Here is a 7,749-nt window from a genome sequence, read left to right as displayed (position 1 = left end):
GTCTGTGTGGGTTTCCTCTGGGTGCTCCGGTTTCCTCCCACAGCAAAGACATGCAGGTTAGGTGGATTGGCCATGATAAATTGCCCTTAGTGACCAAAAAGTCAAAAGGGGTTATTGGGTTACGGGGATAGGGTGGAAGTGAGGGCTTAAGTGGGTCGGTGCAGACTTGATGGGGCGAATGGCACTGTATGTTCTATGTAAGTTTCAAAGGAAAACACAATTCAAATTGATGTTAATTAATAAATACTTTATTTTCAGCTAAATTGATCTCAAAGGATCATTTTTTGTTGAGGTCCTGAATTTATCTGAAATATGGTTATTCATCTTCCTCACTTCATTTGTCACACCCTCTGCATTCAGCCCTTGGTTGGGGAGGCGGCCGAAGAAGAATGCTCCTGGGTAGAGAGGAAGTGAAATGAAATGAAAATCGCTTATTGTCACAAGTAGGCTTCAAATGAAGTTACTGCAAAAAGCCCCTAGTCGCCACATTCCACCGCCTGTTCGGGGAGGCTGGTACGGGAATTGAACCGTGCTGCTGGCCTGCCTTGGTCTGCTTTCAAAGCAAGCTATTTAGCCCTGTGCTAAACCAGCCCCAAGAGTAAAAGGATTAAGCATGGATTTATTTAAGCCTTTAGTCACAGCACAAAATGGACATCCGACAACAGGCAAGTGAGAGATAAAAGATCAGAGGGATGGATCAAAGAAGACAATGATGACATTAAGATGTGCACTTGAGATGATACCTTTGACAGCATTCAACTTTAGTGGTGAAAGTGCTGGCTTCGTAGCAGCCCCACTGTTCCCAAAGTGTGGGCAGGCTCTCCCACAGACTGACCTCTCCTGAAGCGTCTCAGAGCCCCAGGTGCCAACAGCCAGGGCCTTAACATCTAAAATGCTACACAAATATCGCCTACTTCAATTGAGTACGGTTCAGGACCAGTGAATTGGCACCAGGCAGTCAGTACTGTCATATTGCTCTACCTCTACATGCAATTGTGCTGAATGCCACAATTTAGGTGATACTCTGAACATCAATTGCTGTGTAGTTTTCAGGCTGTGTCTTGAAGGATTGGAAGCATATGGGATTAATTCTGCTCTGATGTCATTGGGACTCCCGCAGCTGCTGCACTCCTTATGCAATGATGGAAAATCATTAGTGCCATTCTGTGTGGTTACTGGGCCAATGTAAATCTACGCATCTATTTACCCATCTGATGCTGCTTGTGAGCAAAATACAAATAACTGAGTTACCTGATTCTAAGAGTGCATTCTGAAGCTTTATATTCTGAGCCTCAAGCTACTCCAACTTCTGATGCAGGGCTGCTCTCTCATCCTCAATCTTCTGGCACAGGATTGTCCTCCCCTCCTGTGGTGGTATTAGGGGTATTAAGGTACCCTGGGATGCCGAGAGGCTATTGGTAGATAGACACTGGATCCCAATTGGATCAGCCGCCTGCTGGCTCCACCCAGCAAGGCAGAGTATAAGAGCCCGGGTTCGCCCAGCAGCCGCATTCTGTAACTGTGCTGCTGGTGAACAAGTCTGCGTAATAAAGCCATCGTTCGACTCCTTCTCATCTCGCCTCGTGAGTGATTGATTGTGCTACACCTCCTTTCGGCTTTCAACTTTCTGTCGCAGCTTTGAGATCTTCTTACACCTTTTTCATAACTGTCATTGGGTGGGAGAGGCCTCAGCCACCTCCTACAACCCAGGGCTTCTTCCACCTGCATCTGGAGCCCCGAAGCTGGCATACGGTCCTCATTGTCCCCATCCGCCATCACCGTGGTCACGTTGGCCGTGCGCGGGCAGACGGTCTCACGCCTCCTTCAGAAAAAAAGGTTTTCTTCCGGAGGAGAAATAGGCATTTAGAAAATGTGGAGTCACAGCCATCGGATGCTTTAATTTTAGCTCTCAAAAGACAATTTGCAAATGAGAATCAAGGGGCTGGATTCTCCGTTTCAGAGACTAAGTGCCGACGCCAACGGAGAATCCGTGAACTTTTACAATAGGAAAACCGGCGGCACCCCTGGACCGATTCCGCTACCGCGTAGGGGCTAGCACCGGCACCACGTGGAACACATTCGATTCCACTGAAAAATGGTTTGGGATTCGCCGGGTCCGTGATTGACACTCGGGAGGCTGACAAGCTGCAGCCGCACATATACATTACACTCCCCACACACACTCATCCCAGCCAAAAAGATGGCACTGGTTGCGTTGGAGCAAGCCCATACAGCTGTTGGGTCGGCTGGGGCCAGGGCGGCATTGAGGCTCCCTCGTTAAATGTTTTTAAGGCATAGGTTTTTGAACAATAAAAGATTAAAAGATTATGGTGAACGGGCGGGTAAGTGGAGCTGAGTCGACAAAAAGATCAGCCATGATCTTATTGAATGGCGGAGCAGGCTCGAGGAGCCAGATGGCCGACTCCTGCTCCTAGTTCTTATCTAATTTGTCCAGTAACAAAGCAAGAAAGTAGATATTCTAATTTTGAAGTTACGGTATTCTAAGAAGCAATATTAAAAGAGCTAGGAGCTGGCTTATTATCCTTACTTGCAAATTTAACTCTCATTCTCAACCCCTCTCTTTACAAATTCCTGCAAAAAAATACAAGAGAGTAAATGAGTTCCTTCCCTGCCCTGCGGATATACCTCCAGCAACGAAGAAATCTCTCTGTCTTGTTCTTCAGCAACAGCCACACGCACTGGATGGCTTCCTCCAGGCTGGGGATTTGCAAAGGACTAACGCACCCTCACTCCTGGGTCGCGAATTCTCATCTCCCTCCTGGCTGTAATGGTTTATCACTCACCTGAGCTTGCTCCAAATTGGTCATGTTCACAACATCAAACACATCCTGATAGTAGTTCTAAATCAGCCTTTTGTCAGTTGCCTTTTTTCCAATCAGACATGCCGCATTTGGGGCCTAAACCACACGAATGACAACAGGCTGCAATTACGTTGCACATTTAATGTAGTTATTGTGTACTGTTCATTCGGGATTGCCACACTTGTCAAGAACGAAACACTGTGGGAGTAAAACATCCCAAAGTGCTTCACCACAGCATTTGGGGCGGCACAGTAGCACAGTGGTTCGCACTGCTGCCTCACAGCACCAGGGGCCCGGGTACAATTCCAGCCTTGGGTCACTGTCTATGTGGAGTTTGTACGTTCTCCCCGTGTCTGCGTGGGTTTCCTCCGGGTGCTCCTTTTTCCTCCCACAGTCCAAAGATGTATAGGGTAGGTGGATTGGTCATCCTAACTTGCCCCTTCGTGTCCAGGGATGTGAAGGTTAGGATATGGGTTGCAGGGATAGGGTGGGACGTGGATCATTGTAGACTCGATGGATCAAATGGCCTCCTTCTGCACTGTAGGGATTCTATGATTACCAAACAATATTTTTTTTAGATTTAGAGTACCCAATCATTTTTTTTTCCAATTAGGAGGCAATTTAGCGTAGCCAATCCACCTACCCTGCACATCTTTGGGTTGTGTGGGTGAAATCCATGCAGAGACGGGGAGAATGTTATCAAATAATATTTGACATGAAATCACATAAGATATCAGAGCAGATGACCAAAGGTTTGGTCGAAGAGGTGGGTTTTTGGTACATCTTAAAGGAGAGATGAGAGAGCTAGTGGGGTCGAGGGCCTCGCCAGTGAGTTATTATGATCAGGAATGCACTGCCTGAAAGGGAGCAGAGGCAGGTAAGCTTCAAAAGGGAACTGAAAAGAGGAATTAAAAGTAGACTACGGTGAAGGGATGGAGGCACCATGGTCCACTCCTTCTGAATTTCTTTAATTGCTAATCAGGCTGATATTGTGGCCTCAATAAAGAATCAATAAGGGGGATTAACAATAAAAACAGAAGTCAATTAAAAGGGTGCAAATGCTAGCACTCTTTTGGGGTCAAGTGCCACTCCATGCACCTCTTCCGCAGCTATGTTTGAAGCGGGAACATGTGGTATATTTGGACACCATCGAGGCCTTCTGTGCCCGGTGGGTACTGCAGGGGTTGGATTGCTTTATCAACCCCTTTAATCACATTTTGATTTGATAAGTTTCTGTTGCTCTTTGTTTTGATTGGGCATTGCCCCTACCAGGAGCGGCCCTTTTTAATTTGTCCCTGAGTTTGTTTCTGTAAAGTTGATTGGACCCGAAAATAATTCCAAGGCCTACTCCAGGATCCTCCTCCTGTGCGGAGTCTGCACGTTCTCCCCGTGTCTGCGTGGGTTTCCTCCGGGTGCTCCGGTTTCCTCCCACAGTCCAAAGATGTGCAGGTTAGGCCCTTAGTGTCCAAAATTGCCCTTAGTGTTGGATGGGGTTACTGGGTTATGGTGATGGGGTGTGGGCTTGGGTGGGGTGCTCTTTCCAAGAGCCGGTGCAGACTCGATGGGCCGAATGGCCTCCTTCTGCACTGTAAATTCTATGATTTAAGCATACAATTCAAAGATGATATTCCAATGCATTACTGAAGGGGGAACTGCACTCTCGGAAATGCTATCTTTCAGATGAGATGTAACAATAAGAACCCACTATTTTGAAGAATAGAAAGGGAGTTATTAATCCTGGGTGTGCTGCTCAATATTTATCCCTCAATCAACATTAAGAAAAACTGATGATCTTGTCATGATCAGATTAGTTTTTGGGAACTGGCTGCGTGTAAATTGGCAGCCACATTTCCTACATTATAAGAGCGTACTACTGCTTTCTTGTCTGCCGGCTGCGGCATGGCTGTGATGGCGCTCACATAAGACCATAAGACATAGGAGCGGAAGTAAGGCCATTCGGCCCATCGAGTCCACTCCACCATTCAATCATGGCTGATTTCAATTGAGGGCATTTAAAAGTTTATTGGATAAGCATATGGATGATAATGGCATAGTGTAGGTTAGATGGCTTTTGTTTCGGTGCAACACCGTGGGCCGAAGAGCCTGTACTGCGCTGTATCGTTCTATGTTCTATGTTCTAACTCCATTTACCAGCCAGTCCGGCATTGGGGCAGTGCTCCTGCAGCGGGATGACACTGCGTCATAGGCCCGGTCGCCTATGCCTCGCGGGCCATGACCCCCACAGAGCAGCGCTACGCGCAGATCGAAAAGGAGTACCTGGGCTTGCTAACCGGTTTAGACAAGTTCCATGATTATGTGTATGGTCTTCCCTGGTTCACTGTTGAAATTGACCACCGCCCCCTGGTCAGCATCATAAACAAGGACCTGAACGAGATGACCCCTCGCCTCCAGCGCATCCTACTTAAACTCAGGAGGTATGACTTCCAACTGGTCTACACCCCAGGGAAGGACCTTATCATTGCCGATGCCCTATCGAGAGCAGTGAGCACACCGCCAGATTCGGAGGGGTTTGTATGTCAGGTTGAGGCACAGGTGGCCTTCACATCGACAAATCTGCCAGCTGACGACTCCAGTCTGGCCCATATTCGCCGAGAGACTGCGGCCGACCCCCCTTCTACAACATGTGATGCACCACATGACGGGAGGGTGGCTCAAAGGGCAGTGCCCGCAGTTCTACAATGTCCGAGACGACTTGGCCGTCATTGATGGTGTCCTTCTGAAGCTGGACCGCATTGTGATTCCGCACAGCATGCACAAGCTGGTTCTCGACCAACTACACGAAGGCCACCTGGGGGTCGAGAAGTGCAGAAGGAGGGCCCGAGAGGCGGTATACTGGCTGGGCATCAGTGACGATATTGCCAATATGGTGCTCAACTGCCCAACCTGCCAAAGGTTTCAGCCGGCGCAACCTCCTGGAACGCTTCTGCCCCATGAGCTGGTGACGTCCCCATGGGCGAAGGTGGGTGTGGACCTCTTTCATGCGCTCGGCAGGGACTATGTCATCGTCGTTGACTACTTCTCCAACTACCCAGAGGTCATATGCCTGCACGATTTGATGTCGTCCGCTGTCATAAGGGCCTGCAAAGACACCTTCGCTCGCCACGGCATTCCGGTGACTGTCATGTCGGACAATGGGCCCTGTTTCGCCAGCCAGGAATGGTCATCGTTTGCTGCCTCGTATGGCTTCACACACGTGACGTCCAGCCCTCTGCACCACCAGTCCAACGGAAAGGCGGAGAAGGGCGTTCACATTGTCAAGCGGCTCCTCTGTAAGGCTGCTGCTGCCGGATCGGATTTCTGCCTCGCCCTGCTGGCCTATCACTCGGCCCTGGTCTCTCACCAGCCCAGCTGCTGATGGGTCGCTGTACCTTCCATTCTGGCGCCCACGATCGACCATGCTCCGGTACTGCACAGGATGCAACTGCAGCGTGGTCGCCAGAAGAGGTCATATGATACACGGGCAACTGATCTTCCCGCCCTGGCCCCTGGAGACGAAGTCCGCATCCATCTACCAGAAGGTGGCTGGTCAGCACCTGCCGAAGTTCTCCGACGCGTGGCTCCCCGCTCGTTCCTGGTTCGCATGCCTGATGGATCCGTTCGTCGGCGCAATCGCCAGGCTCTTCGCCTGCTTCCACGCTCGCTACGAGACCATACACTGACACCGTGCCCTCCTGTTGTTCCTGATTTCAACTTCGTGGAGCTGCCTGCTACCATGCCCCTTCCGTCGTCGCCCGTGGCCAGGCCCGTTCCTCAGCCGGTGGTTCCAGACCCACCCTTGAGGCGGTCAACCCGAATTCGTCGCCCACCTACTAGACTGGACTTATGAGACTGTTTATACATTGAACTCATGCAACCACTTTGTTAATATGTTTATGTTCTTATCGTTACTGGAATTCGCTTTATCGTTCAACATTTCCCCGTTCTTTGTTCATGGTACAACCTCGTTGTTCTGTCAAACCCGACATCGCCCCTTGTATATAGTTAAACCCCATGTACATGCTGTAAATATTGCACACACACATTTAACTACACTCAGTGCACATCTCTATTTATAACCACGTGTGCACATAATCCTCTAAAAAAGGGGGATGTCATGATATTCAGGTGAACATCACAGCACATACATACACACATGATGATGGACAGATCAACGGACCAATCAACACACACAACACGACAGCCAATCACTGACAAGAGCATACACAGTACAAAGCAGGGAACACAACACTTCCTGGGCACTCGAGCAGGAGAGAGCTCAGGGCACAGACCTCATTGCCAGCCACTCAGAGGTTCACCATGTGCTGAATACCAGAGTTTACTATGTTTATAGTTCAATGAAATAAAACTGCGTTGTACCATTCACAACCGTGTTGGTTCGTCTGTGTGTCAGAGTACCCAACACTTCAGTCATGAAAGATGCAATATAAATGCTAATTACTTTTGTTGCGTGTGTGTTGGGGGGGGGGGGGGGGGGGGAGAGAGAGCATTCTGTGCACGAATGGGCAACTGCATTTCCTACATTACAAGCTACACTTGAAAAGTTCTTAATTAGCTGTAATTAAACTCTGAGGGACCAGAGGTCGTGCCAGGCGCTATAGGAATGCAAATCTACTTTGGTTGTGTGGGAGCTTTCTGTGCACGGATGGGCCACTGCATTTCTACATTGCGTAAGGGGGGCCATTGCCCTTGGTGGCGCATGAAATATATACATTAATAAAAAACCTCCTGGGTCCGCGAGTAGAAATTGGAATATTTCCCCTTTGGCTCCTCGAAGGGCTTCGACTGTCTTGACAGGAATGGCGGTCCGGAGCGAGTGAGAGGAACTACAGCTCCCAGCGGGCAGCGCGGCGCAGTCCCGCCAGGCGGCGGTGCCCGGATGGAGAGTTGCCATGGCGACACTGACGTT

At 49.3% G+C, this 7,749-nt stretch overlaps 1 long non-coding RNA gene across 1 annotated transcript; it reads right to left on the bottom strand.

Moving 5' to 3' along the window:
• Positions 1–230: 230 nt before the first annotated feature.
• Positions 231–7,693, bottom strand: LOC140394775 (uncharacterized). Its single transcript, XR_011935996.1, has 2 exons — positions 7,566–7,693; positions 231–395 (listed from the first exon to the last, which is right to left on the bottom strand). It is a non-coding gene; the product is annotated as an uncharacterized lncRNA (long non-coding RNA).
• Positions 7,694–7,749: the final 56 nt, after the last annotated feature.

This window comes from Scyliorhinus torazame, chromosome 18 (assembly GCF_047496885.1).
Source record: "Scyliorhinus torazame isolate Kashiwa2021f chromosome 18, sScyTor2.1, whole genome shotgun sequence".
Taxonomy (NCBI): domain Eukaryota; kingdom Metazoa; phylum Chordata; class Chondrichthyes; order Carcharhiniformes; family Scyliorhinidae; genus Scyliorhinus; species Scyliorhinus torazame.
Note: the sequence above shows the minus strand (reverse complement) of the source record. Positions and strands in the feature narration are given on the sequence as shown.